General features: G+C 43.0%; 1 protein-coding gene and 1 pseudogene across 3 annotated transcripts in view; one reads left to right on the forward strand and one right to left on the reverse strand.

The window, feature by feature from the left end:
- Positions 1-24,652, reverse strand: part of ADRA1B (adrenoceptor alpha 1B) — a 68,274-nt gene that overhangs the window by 43,139 nt on the left and 483 nt on the right. Inside the window, exon 2 of one of the 3 annotated variants that reach the window (XM_038740748.1) lies at positions 828-933. The exons of 1 other annotated variant lie outside the window; for it this stretch is intronic. The gene's annotated coding sequence lies outside the window, so the exon portion shown is untranslated. Of the gene's footprint in view, positions 1-827; positions 964-24,652 lie in introns of all 3 variants that reach the window. One more of the 3 variants, XM_038740747.1, reaches the window with a different exon arrangement.
- On the forward strand, positions 541-1,455 carry LOC119949841 (annotated as a pseudogene).

Below are 24,652 nucleotides of genomic sequence, written 5' to 3' on the forward strand. Positions count from 1 at the left end.
AAGGCTGAGCTCTTCCCATGGCCTCTTCCCCCAAAGTAGTGTTCAGAGTCTTCATGTTCCACAAGCTGCCCCATATTAACGAGGCTCTGGGAATGACCTCTGTAAATCTCAACCACAGACTAGCTGCCCTCCATCAATGTTCCTTTTCTCACCCATAAAAGCAAGTTCTAGTCTAACATTAGCATCCTGCATCTTCTCTGACCAAAACCCTTTGATGTTGGCCCCTCCTAGTCTTCTGAACAGATGTTTTCTGCTCCCTGAAGTCCAGCCTTAGGCAGGAGATCCATCTCTTCACCCTCCTGCAAGCTTCAGGGCCCATCCATCTTTGTTCATCCGTTTCACAGATGAGTTAAGTGATTTGCTCAAGGTCACACAGCAGACATGAGGGAGAACCGGCATGAGAACCCAGGTCCTCTGACCCCAGGTCGTGCTCTTTCCACAAGACCCCGCTGCTTTTCTTGCTATATTTACTGGCCAATGTGCTGACCTTGTTTCCCCAGATAGAATTGCTTTCATTTTTAAAATTTCTTCATTATTTACATGAATGTGTCATTCAAGGAAAGAAGATATGAAATGGCAAAGCAGGAGCGTCTGGAGGTGGCCAGTTCCACACACCAAGATCCCACTACCAGGAAAGAGCCAGCAGGGCCCAGAGGGGGCCTGAGCCTGACTGGCAGAGCTAAGGAGCAGGGAGGACAAGTCAAAAACCGGGCAAACTCCACCGGGCGATCCAGGCGAGACTGGCAACATTCGGTGTGTAGCGGTGAAGATTCTCCGGGCACCGGTGAAATCCTGTACTTCAACGCTGGCTCGCCCTGCCAGCTCACCTTGCACAAAGGGAAATGTATCGACGATGATGCAGAGCTGGGGAAGCAGGTCCACAATGCCTTGGAAATGACCACGGGGAACTTCGTCCTGGTCTACGAGTGGGTCCTGCAGTGGCCGAAAACAAAGGGCCCATTCCTGGTGAGCCAAGAGAAAGAGAAAGTGGAGAAATACCAGAAGCAGATCCAGGGGGTGGAGACGGAGTTCAGTTCCCTGGTGAAGCTGAGCCACTCGCACCTTGTGCGCTAACCTGGCGATGTTGCTGAGAGAACAGGCCGACGTGACGGTGGTGGCCGTCCTGGTGGAGCATGGTGGCGGCCTCCCCTTGTCTGCCCCCCGAGCCATGGGACCCTGGTACCTGGCGACCGGCTGCACCGCTACGCCGCCCAGCTCCTGGCCGGCCTGGACTACCTGTACCACAACTCGGTGGTGCACAAGGCCCTGGGTGCCATGTAGATCATGGTGGACCCTGAGGGCCACATCAGGATGATGGACCACAGCATCTCCAAGCACCTGGTGGACATCTGCAGGGACAGGGCGCCGGAGCCGGTCCAGGTGTACTTCAGCGAGGACCCCCTGCCCGGCAGGCCCGGGAAGAAGGGTGACGTCTGGCAGCTGGGCCAAGAATAATAACAATAATAATGACATTTATTAAGTGCTTACTATGTGCAAAGCACTGTTCTAAGAGCTGGGGAGTTTACAAGGTGATCAGGTTGTCCCACACGGGGCTCACAGTCTTAATCTCCATTTTACAGATGAGGTAACTGAGGCCCAGAGAAGTTAAGTGACTTGCCCAAAGTCACACAGCCGACAAGTGGCGGAGCCAGGATTTGAACCCATGACCTCGACTCCAAAGCCCAGGCTCTTTCCACTGAGCCATGCCAAGGAGTTTCCAGTCGCCATGCCCAGAGACCTGCCAGCCAACTTCCGGGATTTCCTGAAAAAGTATGTGCCCCCCAGGCCGGCCCCCTTCCATAAGAAGCAGCGTGGCTCAGTGGAAAGAGCACGGGCTTTGGAGTCAGAGGTCATGGGTTCAAATCCTGGCTCCGCCACTTGTCAGTTGTGTGACTTTGGGCAAGTCACTTGACTTCTCTGGGCCTCAGTTCCCTCATCTGTAAAATGGGGATTAAGACTGTGAGCCCCCCGTGGGACAACCTGATCACCTTGTAACCTCCCCAGCACTTAGAATAGTGCTTTGCACGTAGTAAGCATTTAATAAATGCCATTATTATTATTATTATTCAAGGAATATTTTTGCACACCAATTTAGTCTTTGAGAGATTCTTCTCCAGATCAATTTTTTGACCATGACATCTATGGGTCTTGGGTTTTTTTTTTCTTCCCAACACCACCAAGATCTTGGGCTACAGGGTGGGAAAGAGTTGATAAGAGACACCGGGGTGTGAAGACCAGGACATCCCCTTCTAACCCCGGAATAAAAACTCTGGAATTTCTACTTTCAGAATACTGAATGAGCCAGTTGGACCAAAAAGGAAGAGAGTTAGAGGTTGGACGTTACCACCATGCCATATTCCATCTTAGAAGGATGAATTGAATTGCTCAATTTTCTACTGTTAAATGTCTGAATTACTGAGTTACTATATTGAATTGAACACCTGAATTTTTCTCTGGAGACCAGTTTTTCCTCACCACTTTAGACTGTGAACCCCTTGCAGACCAGGGGCTATACCTTTACCCTGTCTCTTCTTATTAGACAGCCTGTCCCTGTCAAAAATGAAAAAGAAATCTCACATGATAGAAATCAATTACCACGCATTTGGTGTCTGTGTGGGTGAGACAATCTCAGAAATTAGGATGAGAAAGTAAGACCTCTGCCCTCTAAAGTCAGCCATTTTTCACATAGGGAAAGCAGAGATGGGCAGCTCACTCCGGGTCAGAGGGGAGGTCGGCTAGGAACACGGTGGAAATGATTACAGTTATCCATACAAAGGACTTTCCCTCCATAGATTTGGAGGAAGAAAGGAGCTCCATGCTGATGGGTTTCCCTTCTCCTTTGTGCCTGAATATTTTTGATGAAAATCAATTTCCAAACTATTACCACTTAATTAGGCTTAAGACATAAGCCTAATTCATGAGAAAGTTCATGAGAAAGTTTCCTTTCTGTGGGACTGTCATTGTGAACTGTGCATATCTCCCTTAGTTGATGCAGGCAGGATGTCTTGTAGTTAAGAACTTTTCAAGTGATTGTAGTGTGATTGCCAAATTGTTGCTAACGAGTGCAAAGTTTCTCTGAAAAGGGAAGCAGCTCTAATGTGTGAGGAATGTTTCAATAGTAAGTTGATCAACTGGGAAGATTAGAACTGTGCCTCCTTTTGACTACAGCACATTAGGTGCTCAGCTGCACCACCCTTGGTTCCCTGGGTAACGGAGTTGTAAGATAAGGAGATTTACAATATAGGCATCACCAAGCAAGTGCATGCAGGTCACTCCAGGCATCTATTACTCTGGTGTCTGTTTCCATGACAAGCCCATTAGGAAGAAAATGAATAAATAAGGCCCAGGGAAAGAAAATTCTCCCCCTGGACCCTGGAGCCCAGAGAGTTGAGTGGGTGGAAACACAGGGAATGGTGTCTATACATTAAGGAGAGCAGGAAAAGTTAAAAAAAAAATAGATACTGGAGGTCAGGGTCTCAATTTATGATCAGATTTGTTGCTGGAAATTTGAACTTCATAGACAGCTTCAGGAAGGGAAAAGAGGGTTGCAGGAGAAAAGAGGAAAAATGATATTTTCCCTTATTTGTATTTCTGTTGAATAATTACTGGTGGTCCATGATGAGCCTAGATCACATAACAGTATCCCTTGGGTTTAGGAGTTTACCCTGTCAGGGCATGGATCGTATTTACCCTCCACATGTATATCCCACTCTGTTACGTGAAACACTTTCAATTTCCTTTTAATTGTAAAAGGTAGAATTTGGACTCATGGTAAACTTTACTTTCCTTTTCTCAATCTTGGTCTCCATTCTGCGCTTACCTCTCATCGTGTATTCAGTAGGTTTTGAGGTGTTGAGGCACTCTAACATTTAATGCTTAAAGGTCCAGGCCTTTGAGTCTACTTAAATAATGGAAGATGCTGAACTTTCCTCCAGAATCAGACTGAACCTTAAAAGACATCATGTTATCAAGAGGCTGAGGAGATGGGAATTTCCGAGGTCCTTCTCCTTGGCTTGGTGCAGAGCTGCCCCATCACTTTATATTTGATTGGGTTATCCTCTTTCAACCTCCATCCAGGCCCCAAGTACTTTTTTAAAAAATAATATTTGTTAAGCGCTTACTATGTGTCAAACACTTTTCTAAGTGCAGGGATAAGTACAATTTAGTCCCTGTCCCACAGGGAGCTCACAGTATAAGTAGGAGGGAGAACAGGTTTTCCCATGTTACAGTTGGGGAAAATGAGGCACAGAGAAGTTAAGTGACTTGTCCAAGGTCACACAGCATACAATTGGCAGATCCAGAATTAGAACCCAGTTCCTTCTAACTTCCAGGCCCCTGCTCTCTCCACTAGGCTCCACTGCTTCTCTAAGTGCTTAAGTAACACTTTCCAGTGTAGCACAACTTCTTGGCTTTTCCAGCTCAAAAAAAGACTACAGTCTGGCTTGTATAGCTAATCAAGACTTTGTTCCAGTGACCAATCCAGGTTGCCTAGAGAACTATTAGACTGTGAGCCCGTTGTTGGGTAGAGATTGTCTCTGTTGCCGAATTGTACTTTCCAAGAGCTTAGTACAGTGCTCCGCACACAGTAAGCGCTCAATAAATACGAATGAATGAATGAATCATACTCTACTCCCTCAAATTAAGATCCCTTCCTGCTTGCCGGATCCACTTATATTATCTATGGAACCTTCCTCCAAGCCAGAGGCACATGGAGGATTTTAAAGGAAGTTGTTCAGGGTAAAAACAGAATCACAGCGTCACATCAGTTACATCAAAAAAAAAAAAGTGTCCATGAGGGTGTTCCCAGATTTTCGAAGGTACCTCCTGATAGGAATCAGAGTAAGGATTCCAGTACCAACAGTTGTTGCTGTTGAGCTAAAGGTGATGGCTGTCTCTGCTTGTGCCTACTTTTGTTCTATGTCGACCTTGACTGTTGTCTCCCCGGGCCTTCTTCCCCTTTTAAACCCTCCTCCAGCAGCCACGAAGCTGTGGAACAGTAGCATCTGTATATCGATGCTGCCCTGCGGCCCCAGCCATGGCTACTTTCTGGCTGTCTGCAGTAGTCACCCCTGGGCCTCCAGCTGCTGGAAAGGAGCAAGTCCTTGTGAGAGAGGCAGAGGGATAAAGTAAGCTGGGGAAGAATCTGCTTGGGCCTAGTTAATGAAAGTGGACCAAAGTTTCCTGGCCCAGCTTTGGGCTTTCCTGTACCCTCAGCTCTTCTGCTCTGCTCCTTGGCAGAATCCAAATTGCAGGCACCCAAACCCTCCAGCACCGAGCATAGCCCACCCTTTGCCCTGTGCCCCGAGTCCATCCACTTACACCTGTTCTGCTAATGCCTTTCTAAGCTCTTTCAACACAGCATGACTAGAGATGAATTGTCAGGTGTGGTTTGGGAACTACACAAGAAAATAAGATGGTGGTTAGAAACAGAAGAGCAAGCTAGTATTCTCTGCAAACTAGTACATGCAAGTTGCTAAGGAAACTAAGCAGAATGAATCACATTAATGCAATAAAATGAAATGTTTATTTTTTTTGTGACACTTTGGAATTTATGGTTTGTCATGTCAGGGGAACTTGCATGTCCTGACTGCATGTCTTTGCTCTGAACTAATAAAGCAAGCAGAAAGCCTGCCACAACCTTCTTGGAGGTTCTAAAGCTGAAGAATACATGCGGTGTGATCTAGTAATGAATTGATTTTAGAAATGATATTGTCAGCAAAGCCTATGAAGAATTACTAAGAAAGCAAGCCCAGGGCTTAACTCCTGAGGCTTGCCCTTTGGGGCAGTGCTATTATTATTGTAGTGATTGCTGTTACTGTAAAGAGTGGGGTTAGAGCAGAGAGCAGACACAGGCTACTTGTCATAACTGCCAGAGCCTGCCAAGGATATTTTTGTTGAGGAGTCAATACCTCGTGTCACCGTACTGCCATTGGACTCCTTGTGAATTGAAAGGAGGAAATTGGAAACCTGGCAATACGTGCCAGAAAAAGAGCTAAAAGTGACTTCAGTAATTGCTAGCTGGTCCAGTTCCTTCCCCCAGATCCAGCGAAAACCAAAACATTCAGTATAGCAGACTCCACTACCACCCGTAGTGTGATCCAGTGTGTAGTTAGGAAGCTTTCCCATTTGTTTCTCTTGCTGCAATTTAAGGTAATTTCTTCTTGTTCAATCCCCTGCCTCTAGGCAGGCAAAATGGCCAAATGGAATGTGCACAGGCCTGGGAGTTAGGAGATAGGTTCCTGTCCTGGCTCTGCTACTTAGCTTTTCTGTGCCTCAGTTTTCTCATCTGTAAAATGGGGTTTAAATGCCTGTCCTCCCTTCCCTTTACACTGTGAGCTCCATGTGGGACAGGGATTGTGTCTGACCCAATTATCTTATATCAATCCTAAGGCTTAGTTCAGGGGTTTGCACATAGAAAGTGTTTAACAAAGACCATTATTTTCTATTATTATTATCATTATTATTATTACTATTAGTATTATTATTGCTATATGGTGGGATAGTAGAGTTTGAACTTCCTGTCCAGTTGTTGGGTTAGAGTCATTCTTGCTAATGGAGATTAGGAATTGAGTAGTGGTGCAGCAGAAGGGAGCAGTTACCACAGGCGATAGGCTTGCTGAAGCCTGACTGAGTTTCTGCTAACGCATCTGCAGACTGATAAACGGTTTGTAAATCGGTAGCAGTGAGTGACTCCGGAACTAAATTCCTGTGTCTTTCCCCCTCATCACTTCTCACCAATCCTCACTCTGTTTCCTTCACACTTCCTGAATTTCTTCTTATCTCATCCATGACGATCTAGATTTAATGTTCCATCAAGTTAATTCTCTGAGGTTGATAGGCTCTTTCCCATTTGGTTTCTTCCCCAAACACGTAGTACCTGCCCATCTTCCATTAGCTTTAGAGTTTGTTGTTGGTGTGAAAAATGGCTCATTTTCATTTAGTCTAACTCTGAGCCCCTCCTAATTTCAGCATCTCTGAGTAAAAAATGGGATATACACACCGTTAGAGGGGAGGTTCCTAAAAGACAGGGAACCATGTAGTTAATCAATCAATCAACCTATACTTATTGAACTTGGGAGATACAAAACCAGAGTTGGCAGACATGGTTTCTGCCACAAGGAGCTTAAATAATAATAATAATAATAATAATAATAATAATAATAATAATAATAATAATAATAATAATAATAATAATAATAATAGTAATGACTGTGGTATTTGTTAAGGGCTTACAATACACCAAGCACTCCACTAAGCACTGATGTAGATACAAGGTAATCAGATCAGACACAGTTCCTGTCTCCGATGGGGCTCATAGTCTTAAGTAGGAGGAAGAACAGGTATTGAATCCCCATTTTACAGATGAGGAAATGATGCAGTCCGCATGCTTGGTACAGCACCAGGCCCTACAAACAAAGTGTGTCTAAGCACCATTTTGGAATTTTGAGACAACCCATTCTCTCCCTATGCAAGAAAGATGGGATGGGAAGGGAAAAGGATGGACAATCGGGATCCTTATTTAAAGCAATTAATACAAAAATTGCTTACTCACTGTTATTCAAGGAATATTTTTTGTTTGTAGCCCATTAACTTATCACCACAAGGCCTAATTCAGATCTTCTCAATAAGGAAGGTGGGCTTTGCTCCAGGAAGAAGATTCTATGTTTTCTCGCGCTCGTTACTAAGAGAAATAAATGTTTTTTATATCAAATGACGGGAAGCACTACATGTCCTTGAGGTTTTTGTCAAGGGGATTATTATATTTACAACTGGCTCTCAAATGAAGTGATACTGATGAGAACATTACCCTGCACAGTGAGAGTCATAAAACAGTAATAGATTTGACAAAGATCCTAATGGGTTTTTCAAAATGTTATTGATTTTACCTCACATTTTGTTTTTAAACAAAAGTTCCACATGTGGCTACACACAGTGCTATTCTGGATCCACAGTAGGTGTCCCCTGCAACATTCCTCCTTTCTACCAACAGCCTTTTAAATTTAACATTTTTAAGAAAACTTAGAAACCTCAAGGACACATTAAATATCTTTTAAAATTAGCAAGTACATGTAAACCCTTTGGAATTATAACAAGTGCTGTTATGGAAATGTGTCTCTAAAACACTACCTGTTTTCAAGGGTAACAATTTGCTTCCAAATCTGAAGGCTGTTAAATTCAAAATCTCTAAACAGAATCTGAAATAACAGAAGAGGGAAATGTTTTCCATTTATTAAATTTTCTCACTGACTAAAAAAATTAAACCTTTCATGAAAATTCAAGGCTCAACTTACTTTTTAAAGCTAGTTTTCTCCCCACATTTATGCCAGAGACAATGACATAAAAATGTGAATGGAAATGCCCCTCTTTCATACAAAATTTCCAGGGCAGGAGCTTGTGATAGGCTATTCTTGTTCTCTAAAAGTCAATACTGGGGGCTTGGAAAACTTCAGCCAGGTCCGTAAAATGCACTTTGTCTTGAGCTTATATTGTCTTATTTTAAGGTAGTAAATTTATGCTCTTCATCCTTTAGGGAAGTCATTTTAATGAGACAGTCATTACCTATTTTATTTAGGTGCCATTTTATGACCCTACCTGAAACTACCTATCAATCAAAGGAATTTATTGGTTGCTTACTACGTGTGGAAAACTGCACTAAGTGCTTGGGAGAGTAAATAGAGTAAATAGACACAATCCCTGCACTCAAAGCATTTACAATCTAGAGGGGGAGACACTGAAATAAATTACAGGTAAGGGAGGCAACTGAATGTAGGTGTTGATAATAATAAAAGTACATGTTAAGCGCTTAGTATATGACAAGCACAGTTCTAAGTGCTGGGGCAGATACAAGTTAATCAGGTTGGACACACTCCTTGTCTCCCATGGGGCTCACACTCTTATCCCCATTTTACGATGGGGTTATTGAGGCACAGGGAAGCCAAGTGACTTTCCCAAGGTCACACAGCAGACTTGTGGCAGAGGTAGAACTAGAATCTAGATCCCTCTGACTCCAAAGCCCATGTTCTATCCACTCAGCAACACTGCCTAGTGTTCTGGTGATGATGGTGATACTTAAATGCTTGAGCAGTAGGGACGCAAACACATGAGTGATGCAGAGGGAAGGAAAACAAGGTGGGGATATGAGATTAGTCACATCATTCTTCAAGTTTATTGTTTGTCCAGTCTGTCCTAAAGAAAGCCAGAATCTCATATACAACCTCTCTTAAAATCCTTTTTTTTTCCTTTCTTGTTTTGGGTTTCTTGCCTGGAAATTCTGATACTGAGCCCGGCCAGGCATAATTGAATCAAAGAGCTGAAAGGTAACTCCAGAGGTCAGTGAACACCTAACTCAACGACGTCATCAGACCTCAATCCTATTCTTAACAATATCCAAGAAGGAGGGTAATCATCAGAGAGTGTGTCTAAATCAATATTCTGTAAGAGGTTTTTTTGTAATTCTCCAATCCCATTTCCCTGGAGAGATCATGTAATTGGGCAGGGCCATTCCCATTAGTCTTAGCAGTATTTACTGAGTGCCAACTGATGCGAAGCTCTATTCTAGGCACTTGGGAAGCAGGCGAAGGAAGTAGCAGATGGGAACCCTCTCCTGAAGCAGCTTTGGAACGGATAGAGAAGATAAACATAAATTGATTGATATTCCAGAGTTAAGAGCTAGAGGACAGATATACCCCTAGCACAGACTCCTTGAGCAGCCTCTGTTCATCTCCCTCCAGATAGAATTCCCTCTTACAAAATCCTTCTCCTGGCCAAGACACTAGTGAAAAAAGAGCACTACCTCCCCTTGTTCTCGACAGACTTTGTCAGATTTTTTAAACTATTTTTTGGGGTTGCAGACATAGGATGGTCCCCGCTGCATTCACTTGTTCACTGATCCAGGCTACGTAGCATTTAAAAGTCAGTGTGTCCTAGTGAAATGACTGCTGGAACCTCAAATCAATCAATTTATTGAACTCTTACTTTGTGCAGAGCACTGTACTGAATGCTTGGGAGAGTTCAACAGAAATAGCAGACACATTCCCTGCCCATAATGATCTTATACTTCCTACCAACCCTATTTCAACAGGATTAATTTAGATTTTGGAAGGTCCTGTAGGTGACAGCTCAGGTTGGAGCTGCTTGTCCAGAAAGTCTTGTTTGATCCAAGACTCCCATGGTCACTCTAGGGGAGTCCCTGGAAACTCCAGGGGTAGCCCCAAAACTGAGTCAGCATCTAGTGATTTTCCTTGAAGATGATCAGAGCCAGCTTGTTCCCCTTGGGACTGCAAGAGCTCCCCAGCAGCCTCACTCCCCACAACCAATGCTAGCCCAGACCCACAGCCCCCAAGGCCAGTCTACCTAGAACCCAAACAACTCAGCAGACGGATTGAGGGGACAAGCACAGAGGATAGGGAAGGGTTTGAAAAGCAGTGTGGCTCAGTGGAAAGAGCATGGGCTTAGGAGTCAGAGGTCATGGGTTCAAATCCTGCCCCACCACTTGTCAGCTGTGTGACTTTGGGCAAGTCACTTAACTTCTCTGTGCCTGTTACCTCATCTGGAAAATGGGGATTAAGACTGTGAGCCCCATATGGGACAACCTGATCACCTTGTATCCTCCCCAGTGCTTTGAACATTGCTTTCTACATACTAAGTGCTTAACAAATGCTATTATTATTATTATTAAATTCTATTTCTCATTGGCTCAGAATTGATGGAGTACAGGTCAGGAAGCAGCTGGGTTTGGTTCTGCCTTCAGTACTGCTCCTGACATATTACGTGACCTTTGGCAAATCACTTTCCTGTTCTGGGCACTGCTCCTTCCCATTGAGGAGTAGAGAGAAGAGGAGCCATTATTTTTCCCTCACTGGGACTCCTGCGAACTCAGGGGAGAATGTCTGTGCAGCATCTGGAGCTGTCGTAGAAACATGAGTTACCAATTGTGGCTTGACAAAATAGCTAATAACAATAATAACCATAATTATTATAACAGTGGTATTTGTTAAGAGCTTACTAAGTGCCAAGCACTTTGCTAAACACTGGGGAGCTGCAGGAGTCCCAAGAGGAACCACCTGGATCTGTTCATCTTCAAGGGAAAGGATCCACCAGACCCCGAATCAGTTTGGGGGTTACCCCTTCAGTTTCAAGGGGCTCTCCCTAGAGTAATCATGAGAATCATGGATCAAACACAGTCCCAGTCCCACATGTGGCTCACAATCTAAGCAGAAGCAGAATTTAAGCAGAATCTAAGCAGAATCTGGAGAAGCAGCATGGCTCAGTGGAAAGAGCCCAGGCTTTGGAGTCAGAGGTCATGGGTTCAAATCCCGGCTCCACCACTTGTCAGCTGGGTGACTTTGGGCCAGTCACTAGCTTCTCTGAGCCTCAGTTACCTCATCTGTAAAATGGGGATTAAGACTGTGAGCCCCCTGTGGGACAACCTGATCAATCAATCAATCAATCAGTTGTATTTATTGAGTGCTTACTGTGTGCAGAGCACTGTACTAAGTGCTTGGAAGTACAAGTCGGCAACATATAGAGACGGTCCCTACCCAACAGTGGGCTCACAGTCTAAAAGGGGGAGACAGAGAACAAAACCAAACATCCCAACAAAATAAAATAAATAGAATAGATATGTACAAGTAAAATAGAGTAATAAATATGTACAAACATATATACATAGATCTGCACATAAGCAGTAGCATTTATTGAGTATTCATTCATTCATGGAATCGTATTTATTGAGCGCTTACTGGGTGCACAGCACTGTACCATTCATTCAATCGTTTTTATTGAGCGCTTACTGTGTTCAGAGTACTGTACTAAGTGCTTGTACTCAGCACTTGCAGTAGTCCAGGAGAAGCAGTGTGGCGTAGGGGATCACCTTGTAACCTCCTCAGTGCTTAGAACAGTGCTTTGCACATAGTAGGCACTTAATAAATGCCATCATGATTATTATTATTATCTAAGGGGCATGGGAGAGAAAAGGCAATGAATCCCCATTTTACAGATGAGGAAACTGAGTCCCAGAGAAGCTAAGTGACTAGTCCAAGGTTGCACAGCAGACATGTGGTAGAGCTGATATTAGAACCCAAGTCTCCTCGCTTCCTGCCTTGTGCTCTTTCCACTAGGCTATCATCAAAACAAGTCTTCAGCATGCTTACCACACAGTGGCAATGAATCTGCTACTGTGTGGGAAGGGTGCTACAGCCCTGCTTTTAGGAGTGGGCCAGAAATATCAAGCAATTCTCTCCCATAAACAGCCTGCCTCAAAGCTCCATCTATATGCCCAGTAATTTTCTAGGAGCAAGGCCCTACAAAGTAGTAGTGGGGGTGTTAAAAAATGTTTTAGCAGCAGCAATCCTAGCCCTCCTCCTTTTCCCCACAAAAAATTACTCTAATTGCTACAAGAAGAATGGGGCTGAGCTATCTAGTTTCATGTTTTCCTTCAGTTAATACCACTTTTTTATGGTACTTATTAAATGTCTGCTAGATACCAGGCATTGTACTAAGTCCTGGGTAAATACAAGCTAATCAGGTTGGACACAGTCCATGTCCCACCTGTGACTCATAATATTACCCCCATTTTACAGATGAGGTAACAGGCACTGAGAAGTTAAGTGACTTGTCCAAGGTCATTCAGTAGACAACTAGCAGAGCCAGAATTAGAACCCAGGTCTTTCTGACTCACAATTTCCAAATCTTTTTGATAGAAGATCATCAGAAATTGTCAATTTCTCTGCCGGACAGTTCCTGTGATACAGAATTGCTCTTGCAAGAGTGAGGAGGTTGAGGACGCCTCTTCCAATTACCATTTTAACTCTTATTTAAATGTTCTAAATTTATATTGTTTTATATTTAAGTTGATCTTATTATGGGTTGCAATTTATTTTTACTTTTCTGTGCATCTGTCTTGTTCCATTTAGGTTGTTAATTTACTCTAACTGTAGGAGTGAGTGCAAGAGCACAGCCCAGGAACTCAGGAACCAGGGGTTCTAGTCTAGGCTCGCTACTCACCTATTGTGTGGCTTTGGATAAGTCATTTAACTTCTTGGTCCCTCAGTTTCCTCATCTGCAAAATGAGGAAAACATATGCATTCTCCTCTGCCTCCGTGGGACAGAGACTGGGTCCAATCTGATTATCTCCCTCTCTCCTTGTGGGCAGGGAACATGTCTTCCAACTCTGTCATATTGTACTCCCCTAAGCACTTAGTACACTGCTTTGCACAAAGTAAGTACTCAGTAAATACCATTGACTGATTGATCATGAATCTACCCTAGTGCTTGGCACTTAGCTAGTGCTTAATGAATATTCTCATCATTATTTATCTTGCATATTCACTCCAGTGCTTAGTACAGTGCCTGACTCAGCAAGCACTGGACAAATGCAACAACAGCAATAACTGGGATGGATTTCCACAATCAAATTAAATTAAAATGTTGAACTTCAATCATGTTTGTAAAGTACCAATTTATCCTCTAGACACTAAGGTCCTTATGGACAAGGAACATGTCTATCCTGAACTCTCCCAAACACTAATACAATCCTCTGAACTTCTAGACTGTAAGTTTCTTGTGGGCAGGGAATATGTCTGCCAACTCTGTTGTACTGTACTCTCTCAAGTGCTTAGTACAGTGCTCTTGACATAGTAAGTACTCAATAAATTTATTGATTGATTGTTTATATGAAATTAAATTTTGCCCCACAGCATGACCCAGGGAGAGCTGTGCTCCAAGGCAATGAATTTGGGAATGAGTAACTGGCATCTGATTTGGTGTTTTTCTTTCCAATCCCTGGTCCCTATGAACTCCTTTATCTTGGTCATATTAACTGTCGGCTTGAACCTCATCTCATTTTAACTAAATTTGCCATCAGAATGACCCATTTCATCAGACCACATTTCCCAAATTGATAAGGACATAAAGATCCTGAGGCTTCATTTATCCTATATGTAATGAACCTGTATGTCTAGATAGTGTGCCTTAATGAGCTCAGTTCAGGGACAAAAAGGGTGCTTCAGAAGTACAGTGTGTTATTACCACTTTGAAAATAAGTATGTGTTAAGCCACGGTGCCATGTTTTGTCTTAATAAACCAATCTCTGGAAGAACCTTGGATGTCATGCGATTAAATGTTATGGTGTCACTTCAACTGTCAGCTCTGAGCTCTAATTAAGTGAAGAAGCTTATATTATGCACTTGTGAAGTTAAAAGCCTGGAAGAGAAAGATGTTGGTTTTTTTTCTCTGGGACCAAACAAAGCCTAGACTTTGGACTGACAGTCTTAAACTGGCCAAGGAAGGCTAGGTAAATGGAAAAATGAATCCACATCGTTGTACTTGAAGAGCCTCTCTATCCTCCAGGAAATCCACAGTGCCTCTGAAACTGCTTCATTGAAGGTGAAGGTGGGCAAAGTGTAAAGCATGGGAAAAAAGCTCTTAGTGGTCACTGTGAGAAGGTATGTTTGACAATGAGAAGCCAGAGAAAAGATGTGTTTCAATGCCAAATAAAGGATGAGTGAGAAACCCACTTCTCTCCCGTTTCAGGAATAGTGATGACTCAGATTTCCTCAGGAAAGTAGGGCAAGTAAAATGCATGTGTGAGGGGCCAAATGGATAATGACCCCCCACAAGGAGGAAGTTGTGAACATTAAAAATTTACTCCACTTAGGTCCCTGTGAAGATATTTAAATAGAAACTGGAAGAGCCATGCACTGTCATCGGTTTAGTTAAACTGAAGAGAAATGTTGAGGAGGCACGAGGTTTGACTTCTCAGAATAGGTTTTCCTGGTGCAGTTTGCCAATTGAGGCTTTGCCTAAGGCTCTTTCCATGAGAGGTAATAGTCATTTTTGACAATCAGGATTGTATCTGAAATTATCAGGCAACAGAGGGGTGAGCCCAGTAGTCTGAAGGAGCAGAGGAAAGGAGGGAAGAGAACACATTTAATTCCAGATCATTTATCATTAAGCAATTAATGATACCCTCAACTTGGGCCTTGTGAATTCCCTCAGGGAGGTGGACTGGTCGCTCCCCTCATTTTTTCTTTTGCTTTGCTAGGAAGCAAATGGGCCATGATTTTGATCACTATAAGGTAACCAACCGTGTTAAATCAGGAATAAAGCCAATTATCCTGGGAACAGGACAGCTTGTAAGCATCCCAGAAGAAATTCCAATTCCATTTTGGTGAGAATTCCACATCAGCACTTATTTTGCCCTCTAATAAGGAATTTCCAAGAAACCACATCTCCTTTTGCTGACTTCAATCAAGCACCACGTTTCATATAATTACATAAATAATCACAATAATAGAATTATATAATGTAATAATGTAATTAATATAATTACAATAATCACCTTGTGGGCAGGGATTGTGTCTATCAACTCTACTCTACTGTACTCTCCCAAGTGCTTAGTACAGTGCTTAGTACACTTAGTACTGCTTAGTACAGTGCTGTGGGTACATTTAGCACCCACAGCAAGTGCTAAAAGAATACCACTGACTGATTAATTGATTGTTTGATTACATGCTACTAAAATGAAAGGGAAGAGAAAAGAGGCCACAGAGAATTAGTACAATAATTAGAAAAATTACTTGTTAAGCACTTACTATGAGCCAAACACTATACTAAGTGCTGGGGTAGATACAAAAACATCGGATTGGACATAGTTTCCCACATGGGGCTCTCACAGTCTAAATAGAATGACATAGGATTCAATTCCCATTCTGCACATGAGGAAGCTGAGGTACAGTGAAGTCAAGTGACTTGTCCAGGGTCATACAGCAGATAAGTGGCAGAACTGGGATGCAGATCCTCTGGCTCCCTGGCCTGTGCTCTTCCAAATCTGCCCTACAGACTCGAAAATAAAACAGCAGAACCGATCACTTGTTATAAAATCTGAATTTCTTTCAAGTTTGCCAGAGGGTTAAAACACAGCAAATTGGCCATAAGTTAATGATTCCTTCTATACAATAACAATACATATCATTAATAGTAATAATAATTATGGTATTTGTTCAGTACTCACCAATTGTCAAAAATTGTGCTAAGCTCTGGGGCAGCACCTACAATCAGATCAGACTCAGTCCCTCTCCCATATGAGATTGCAGTCTGAGGCGGAGGGGGAACAGGCATTTAATCCAGATTTTACAAATGAGGAAATTGAGGCCCAGAGTTGTGACTTTCATTCATTCATTCCATCATATTTATTGAGCACTTACTGTGTGCAAAGCACTGTACTAAGCACTTGGGAGAGTACACTATAACAACAGACACATTACTGCCCACAGCGAGCTCACAGTCTAGAAACAAACTTACAGTCTAGAGATGAGCTCACATGCCAAAGGTCACACAGCGGATGTGTAGCACAGCTGAACTTCGAACCCAAGTCTCCTGGCTCCTAGCTCTGCTTTTTTTTTTTCCACTAGGTTATTTTGCTTGTCTCATGCATCACACTTTGTTGCAACTCCATCAAATATTTAGAAACCAGCCTGTCATTCAGTGACTTTTTTCCATTCTCACCCACTGGCTTTTACAGGCCTGAGGGAAGGAACTGATCTTTGGTCCACTGCCTCTGCTCATCAAAGACTGAGGGACTGCTTCAGTAGTCTGTGAGCTACCCAATCCCCTACAAACCTACTCCCCAGAATACCCTGAGTATCACAAACAAGGGGTTGAGGAATTGCTTGGGATCAGTGCTTGGCACATAGTAAGCACTTAACATACACTATTATTATTATTACTATTATCATAGGATTTCTAGGTAATGGTGTGGGAAAAAATGAGGAGGGAGAATAACGCATGGTGGGGATGAGCTATCCCCCTTTTTATGGTATTTATTAAGGGCTTACTATGTGCCAGGCACTGTACTAAGTGCTGGGGTAGATACAAGGTTGTAAGGTTGGACACAGTCCCTGTCCCACGTGGGTCTCACAGTTTTAATCCCCGTTTTACAGAAGAGATAACTGAGGCTCAGAGAAGTGAAGCAAATTCCCCAAGGTCACACAGAAGACAAGTGGCTGAGCTAGGATTAGAACACAGGTCCTTCTGATTCCTAGGCCTATGTTCTACCCATTAGGCCACACTGCTTTTCAATATACTTTGCTAAAAAAAATTAGCTGTCCAAACAGCACACCATTCAGTGTGTCTCAAGACAAATAAGCTCTTAATTGAACTCTCACTTAGCTCATTTTTCCCTTTTCATTTACTGTTGTACCTATGTAGCACAGCAGTTGAGAAAAACAAGAATTTCTACTTCTCCCACTCCCACACATACATCTTTCTTTTCATTCATTCATTCATTCAATCGTATTTATTGAGTGCTTACTGTGTGCAGAGCACTGTACTAAGTGCTTGGGAAGTACAAGTTGGCAACATATAGAGATGGTCCCTACCTAACAACGGGCTCACAGAACGTGATAAAGATTGCTGCTTCTAACCTTTTAGACTAAACACTCAGTGCACTTTCACTCCCTCTTCATGATAAAGATGATGGAAGAAAAATTCGTGCTAGAATGAGTCACTGACGCATAAGTCTGCAGGACAGGATCAAGCATCCTTGGGGACCTTTATTTTTATCCCTAGGCAGCAAGATGGATTGTTCCAGAGGCAAATGGAATTGCTCTGAACGAATTAAAGTGATGTATATCAATAAGATAACTGAAATACTTCATTCCCACCATAATGCTCTTTTATTGTCAACATGTTATGGCAATTAGAGCGCAGAAAGAGCTGTGTCATCTCTAAGTCTGCAGGACCCTGCAGTGGCTGTGGAAGAAACAGCATTTGCTGAATTTTATTAGTTAGCTCTCAAGAAAGGGATTTTTCTCTCCTCAGATGTGTTCTCCATGTTAATCAGTTCAAATACATCACAGCCCCTAACGTAAAACTCCATGGATCGTGTTGTTGTGAGGGACTGGGAGGACATTGGTACCATTAGATAAAATGTAGATCCAAATAACACATAATCTGACGGCCACTGAAATGATACTTTACCGGCACAGCCAGCTAAAGGGATTCCAAAACACCAAGAGGAGAAATACCTCCAACAATGCAACCAGGTTGGGAATCTGTGGGAATCCACTTTGGGGAAATGAGAAGAGGTCAGATATTTTAAAAAATAGATAATAAGATTATACAAAGCGACTGTACAATTGATTCATTGAATTCACTCAATCGTATTTACTGAGTGCTTAGTATGTTCAAAGTACTGTACTGTTTGGGATAGTACCTGCCCCCAGAGGGATGGGCTATAGTGCCGAAGGTTTCTCTCCTTCCCCCAGTTCTCTTCTGCTGCAGTTCTGGGAGCACACTCACAGGGGTGAGAACCATTTCCAGGAGCAGGAAGTAGAGGCACCGTACAAAATGCTGTTTGTAAATCATTTTTGCCTCCCTGCCTCGCCCCATTAGATGGTAAAATACTCGAAGTTATGGAATTTGTGCCCTGCTTTGGTTGCACTCTCCCAAGTGTTTAGTGCAGCGCTTAGCATCAGTAAGGTATTCACTAAATACCACAATTAATTGGCCCCATTCTGACCAAGCTCTCTTTTCCTCTTCTCCCACTTTTCTGCGTCTCCCTGAGATGCTCCTATTATTCATCCCCGCTCCTAGCCCCACAGCACTTATGTATCTATCTCTAATTTATTTATTTATATTAATACCTGTCTCCCCCTCTAGACTGTAAGCTCTTTATGGGCAGGGAATCAATCAATCAATCAATCGTATTTATTGAGCGCTTACTGTGTGAAGAGCACTGTACTAAGCGCTTGGGAAGTACAAGTTGGCAACATATAGAGACAGTCCCTACCCAACAGTGGGCTCACAGTCTAAAAGGGGGGAGACGGAGAACAAAACCAAACATACTAACAAAATAAAATAAAATAAAATAAAATAAAATATGTGTCTGTTTATTGGTGTATTGTGCTTTCTCAAGTGCTTCGGACAGTGCGCCGTACCAAGTAAGTTCTCAATAAAGACGACTGACTGACTGACATCCTTCTGCTACCCTAGGTATTAGATTCAGAAGAGTTGTCCTCTTGTGATTGAAAATGGGGCCTCTTAGTTGTACAACATCAAACTAAGATTAAAGTTGACCATTCTATATTCAAAGCAAAGCATGGGTGATGCAAGACTAGAAATGCCAGCCAGAATCCTGTTGATAACTCTATGGAAGGCCCTAATAATCATGGCCGAACCAGATCCCAAACAGAATCATGGCCAAAGTCAAGGTATAATCAATATTATAGACTGTAAAGAATTACTAAGATGACACCAAGACTGAAATTTAAAGAATGATATTTACAGCCATGGAGATTTAAAACTGTAAATACAAAGCCCGATTCCCCGAGTACCAGAAGCCACCTACCTTGGGCTTGGTCACATGGACTTTGCTTGGGAAAAGAGGATGGAAAGGGCCAGATTATTTCACCCTAGCTTCCTTTTTACCCAAGGTATAACTAACGTAGCTAGAAATACATCACCACATGGAACACGTCTTCCGGACGGGGCCCAGGGGAGTAGCAGACAGGAACCAGAGTTCTAAATACTCTACTAGATGAATTGTGTTCTTTTCCCCGGTTTCCACTGAGAAAAACTCTATGGCACCTAGAAGAAGAGAGAGTTCTCCACTATTGGCCTAAAAGCTAGTTCCTTCCAAATGTCCCAAAAGTTTCTGGGAGATGTACACAAAACCAGCCCTTTGGCCTTCTGGATTTTGCACTTTTACTTGCCCTTCCTTTCTTGTAATTCTCTTGTCAGTCTTTCACCCAGGCCTATTCGAAAGGATTTTAAACCATCTCGTTGGGTCTGTGATCTCACTGTGTAATTGCTTGCTCTTTTTCCCACCACCATCCTTGGGCCACTGTTCTCACTCATCTACTACAACCCAGTTGAAATCTGGGGAACTTTCCTTGATGAAACACACCCAGTTCTCCTCCAACAAAAGAAATCCAGGCCCCACACCTCACTCCCAACTCATTCTTGAATTGACAACTTGTGCATTTTGATCCACCTCATCTTCCCTATTTTAGGCTCCTTAAGGGCAGGGGTCAGGATTGAATTCCAATAGAGCAGGAACCTTGGGATTGCTCTGGCCAACTGAACGATGCAGCAAAGACCAACGAATATTGGTAGCCTGATGCTCAGGGTCAGATTTTCCATTTTCTTTAAAATTCTCCCTTTCCTGAACCTGATTCCTTCTGGCTTCTGTGCCTGGATCATCTGCATAGTTGACAATCAGCCAGACCAGTGCAGTGGCTACTAAGCCATATTAGCATTTCCTCAGTGCTCCAGAAGGTATTTCAATTCCGGCATATGTTCCTCTAGCCAACATAATTTTCCCCAAAGCACCAACCTCTGCTATACTATACGCTCCCAAGCACTTAGTACAGTGTTCTGTGCACAGTAAATGCTCAACAAATACCACTGCTGATGATGAAGGGAAATGTGATCTAATGGATAGAGCATGAACCTGGGAGTCAGGAGGACCTGGGTTCTAATCCTGGCTCAGTCACTTGTCTGCTGTGTGACCCTGGGCAAGTCATTTCACTTATTTGTGCCTCAGTTCCCTCATCTGTAAAATGGAGATTAGACTGTGAGCCCTATGTGGGTCAGGGACTATGTATTACCTGATAAGCTCGTGTCCACCCCAGCACCTAGTTCAGTGCCTGGCACATAGTAAGTGCTTAACAGATACCACAAAAAAAGAGAAAGAGCCAGGGGAACGAGCAAGTCATTTCACTTATCTGTGCCTCAGTTCCCTCATCTGTAAAATGGAGATTAGACTGTGAGCCCTATGTGGGTCAGGGACTATGTATTACCTGATAAGCTCGTGTCCACCCCAGCACCTAGTTCAGTGCCTGGCACATAGTAAGTGCTTAACAGATACCACAAAAAAAGAGAAAGAGCCAGGGGAACGAGCAAGTCATTTCACTTATCTGTGCCTCAGTTCCCTCATCTGTAAAATGGGAATTAAGATTGTGAGCCCTATGTGGGCCAGGGACTATGTATTACCTGATAAGCTCGTGTCTACCCCAGCACCTAGTTCAGTGCCTGGCACATAGTAAGTGCTTAACAGATACCATAAAAAAAGAGAAAGAGCCAGGGGAACGAGCTAGTCATTTCACTTATCTGTGCCTCAGTTCCCTCATCTGTAAAATGGGAATTAAGATTGTGAGCCCTATGTGGGCCAGGGACTATGTATTACCCGATAAGCTCGTGTCTACCCCAGCACCTAGTTCAGTGCCTGGCACATAGTAAGTGCTTAACAGATACCATAAAAAAAGAGAAAGAGCCAGGGGAACGAGCTAATTTGATCTAACTCCACAAGGGATTTCCAAATGGCTAGGCAGTTTTATATCAAGTGACTGCTGTAAACCCACGGGCCAGGAGAAATGCAGGCTTGGAGAAAGCCATGGCTGTCCCAGTAGGACATTCAGGTCTCCATGGCAGAGAGGACACTGTGTGCTGCAGCCAGGAGTCCCACTCCCACTGATGGAAACCAAGTGTGCAAGGTCATTGCAGGCTATCAGCATTGCGCAAAGCTGACTTCACATTGTGGTTCATCTCACTTGGGTTTGTTTAGTTTCCCTCACCCTCCCTCGATGGCAGGCAGAAGGGTTAAATCTTGTTGTTTTCAGATTTTTCTTTCAAATCAAATTCCTGATAAATACAGCACCGCTGACAAGGGTGAGTCAGCTGAGGAGTCGTCCCTGAGGAGCCAAGGGCCGACGCCTGATTTATGGGCAGACTTTCCCTCTCCAGAAACCACATCATGCTTCCTTTCAAGAAGGGACTTTAAGATGTGCTGCTTTTCAAGCAGCAAAAGCAAATTACAGAGACCCGGTCCCACTTTCCATCAATTTTCAGAATTGCTCGTGAGGAAGAGAGCGGGCCTAGAAACAGAGTGTGAGTGTAAAGAAAAAACCTAACAACCTAAAAACACCCAAAACATAAAATAAGGAAATTATGAAGCAAAGTCTCCCACAGAAAGAGGCTTTCACTGATGAATCTCCCTTTACTCAGAAATACTAAAAGGCTCTGATGCGTCAGCCTTAGCTCGGTGGACTTTGCAGTGAGGCCAAAGGCTGATCCCCTGCTATTGCCCTCTGTGGCAAAGCCAAGTCGTGGGAATAGGAATCAGGGGATATGGTTGCATCCCTAGATCCAATGCCAAGTCCATCTGCACTCACGGGCAGGTTGCTTAACTTCACTGTCTCAATTTGCTAACTCTACGAAGCAGGATCGAGAATAATGCCACCAGACATTTAACAGCTCTCAGACTTCAAGTGAAAAGGCAACAGGGAGAAGCAGATGTATTGGCTGTGACTTGTGACAATTTCCCTAGAAATAAGTGATGTTCATGGGCACCACGTAGGATACAATGCTTCCAGCCAGTTTCCTGAAGAAATGTCAATAACTCATTGGGTAACAGCCACCACTTCCTCTTTACTAGGAGGTGGAAGGAAGGCAAGGTTTAGCAGCAGGTGCAATAGGATAATGTTACATATCTTCTTCCTCTGATTCAAGACCAACAGTGCCAAAAGAACACTAGTTAGTAATAGTAGTAGCAGCAGCAGCAACATCTGTTGATCTTCCACTTGATGAAGTGCAATGCACTAGCTGCCTTGGAAGAAAAGAATAACAAAGTGGCATATTCCCTGCCCATAGGGAACAGTGGAGACAAACAAACAAAATATTTACGGGATTATAGAAAGTATCTTCTCCATTAGGGTCTTTCAAGAAACCAGAAGAAATTATCTCCGAAGACAACAGACTCATCTCTCCTCTCACAGTGTTTTCACATCAACATCCAAAACTGATATTGTGCTCTCTGGAGGCATGACACCTAACTGATCTAGAAGGGGAGCAAAGAACTCAAAAAGTTTGAATTATGAGACAGATGGAATTAGCTGAAATTAGAAACGATTGTAAAGGACTCTAGGAAGAAATGAAAAGGATATTAAAGCCACTGATAAAATTTCAGACATATAACAAAAACCTCCCCAGTTTGAAGTCATTGGTTACCTAGGTTGCCTTATTTTGAGGCCAAGAACAACAATAAGCACAACAAATACCATGAAAATAACAGAAAAAAAAACCCAGTGACAATTGTGGTAACTAAGGTGTCTGTATTTTCTAAATAGAAGGTGAAATTTACTCACTGCAACTATTAAAACAAAACATACAAAAAAGCTTTAACAGTGCTAAAATGTGTGTCATTAAAAGATGCAGGTATAGGTGTCCCAAGGAATATGTGTCAACAGAATACATACAGTCATAATAATTCTTCAAAGATATTCCCAAATTTCTTTTGAAATTTTCAGTCCATAAATTGTCATTTGTGATTTCCATGAAAAAGAAACATTTTTCTAATATCTTGTGAAGAAGTGAACTGTAAAAGCAGTTCTACGGAAACCAATTGGAAAAGCCGGTAAAGCTGCTAAGTTAGAGAGGAAAGAAATAAAAAAGAAACCAAAAATAAGTACTGGCATGAGCACTGAAGAAATGATGGAAAACGGTAAGCAAATCGGTCAAAATCTGAGAAGTGGCATGGCCTAGTGGATAGAGTATGGGCCTGAGAGTTAGAAAGACCTGGTTCTATTCCTAGCTCAGTGACTTGTCTGCTGTGTGACCTAGAGTGAGCCACTTAACTTTTCTGTGCCTTGGTTACCTCATCTGTAAAATGGCAAATAAAGACTGTGAGCCCCATATGGGACAGGGACTGTGTCCATCCTGATAAATTTGCATATACCCCAGCATTTAATACAATGCCTGGCACATCTTAAGCACTTAACAGGAGAAGCAACATGGCTCAGTGGAAAGAGCACGGGCTTGGGAGTCAGAGGTCACGGGTTCTAATCCCAGCTCCGCCACATAATAATAATAATAATAATGATGGTATTTGTTAAGCGCTTACTATGTGCACAGCACTGTTCTAAGCGCTGGGGAGGCTACAAGGTGATCAGGTTGTCCCACGGGGAACTTACAGTTTTAATCCCCATTTTACAGATGAGGTAACTGAGGCCCAGAGAAGTTAAGTGACTTGCCCAAAGTCACACAGCTGACAATTGGCGGAGCCGGGATTTGAACCCATTTGAACCTCTGACTCCAAAGCCCGGGCTCTTTCCACTGAGCCATGCTGCTTCCCCTACACATGTCTGCTGTATGACCTTGGGCAAGTCACTTAACTTCTCTGAGCCTCAGTTACCTCATCTGTAAAATGGGGATTAAGACTGAGCCCCATGTGGGACAACCTGATCACCTTGTATCCCCCCCAGCGCTTAGAACAGTGCTTTGAACATAGTATGTGCTTAACAAATGCTATCATCATTATTATTATTACTAACAAATACCATAAAAAAAGAAATGAGTGGGGAAAAAAGGCAGGGTAATTATGGAAAAAATTTGGTGTGGATTACTTTTCAGAACAATTTAATACGTAAAACGGAAGACTAGGACGCTGGAATTTTCATTAAACTATTTGATGAATCCCTCTCCCAACCCACCCCTTCTATTAGCTTGATCCCTTGATTTGGGCTTAGCCATTGTAGCCCAGAGAGCAGCAACCTTGTTAGTACAACATCCATACCTAGAATCTGGGGAGAGAGGTCCAGTCCCTTAACCTATAATTCACACATCTTCTCTCTCCTAAGAAACTCCAAAGAAAACC

The sequence above is a fragment of the Tachyglossus aculeatus genome, chromosome X1, assembly GCF_015852505.1.
Source record: "Tachyglossus aculeatus isolate mTacAcu1 chromosome X1, mTacAcu1.pri, whole genome shotgun sequence".
In the NCBI taxonomy this organism is placed as follows: domain Eukaryota; kingdom Metazoa; phylum Chordata; class Mammalia; order Monotremata; family Tachyglossidae; genus Tachyglossus; species Tachyglossus aculeatus.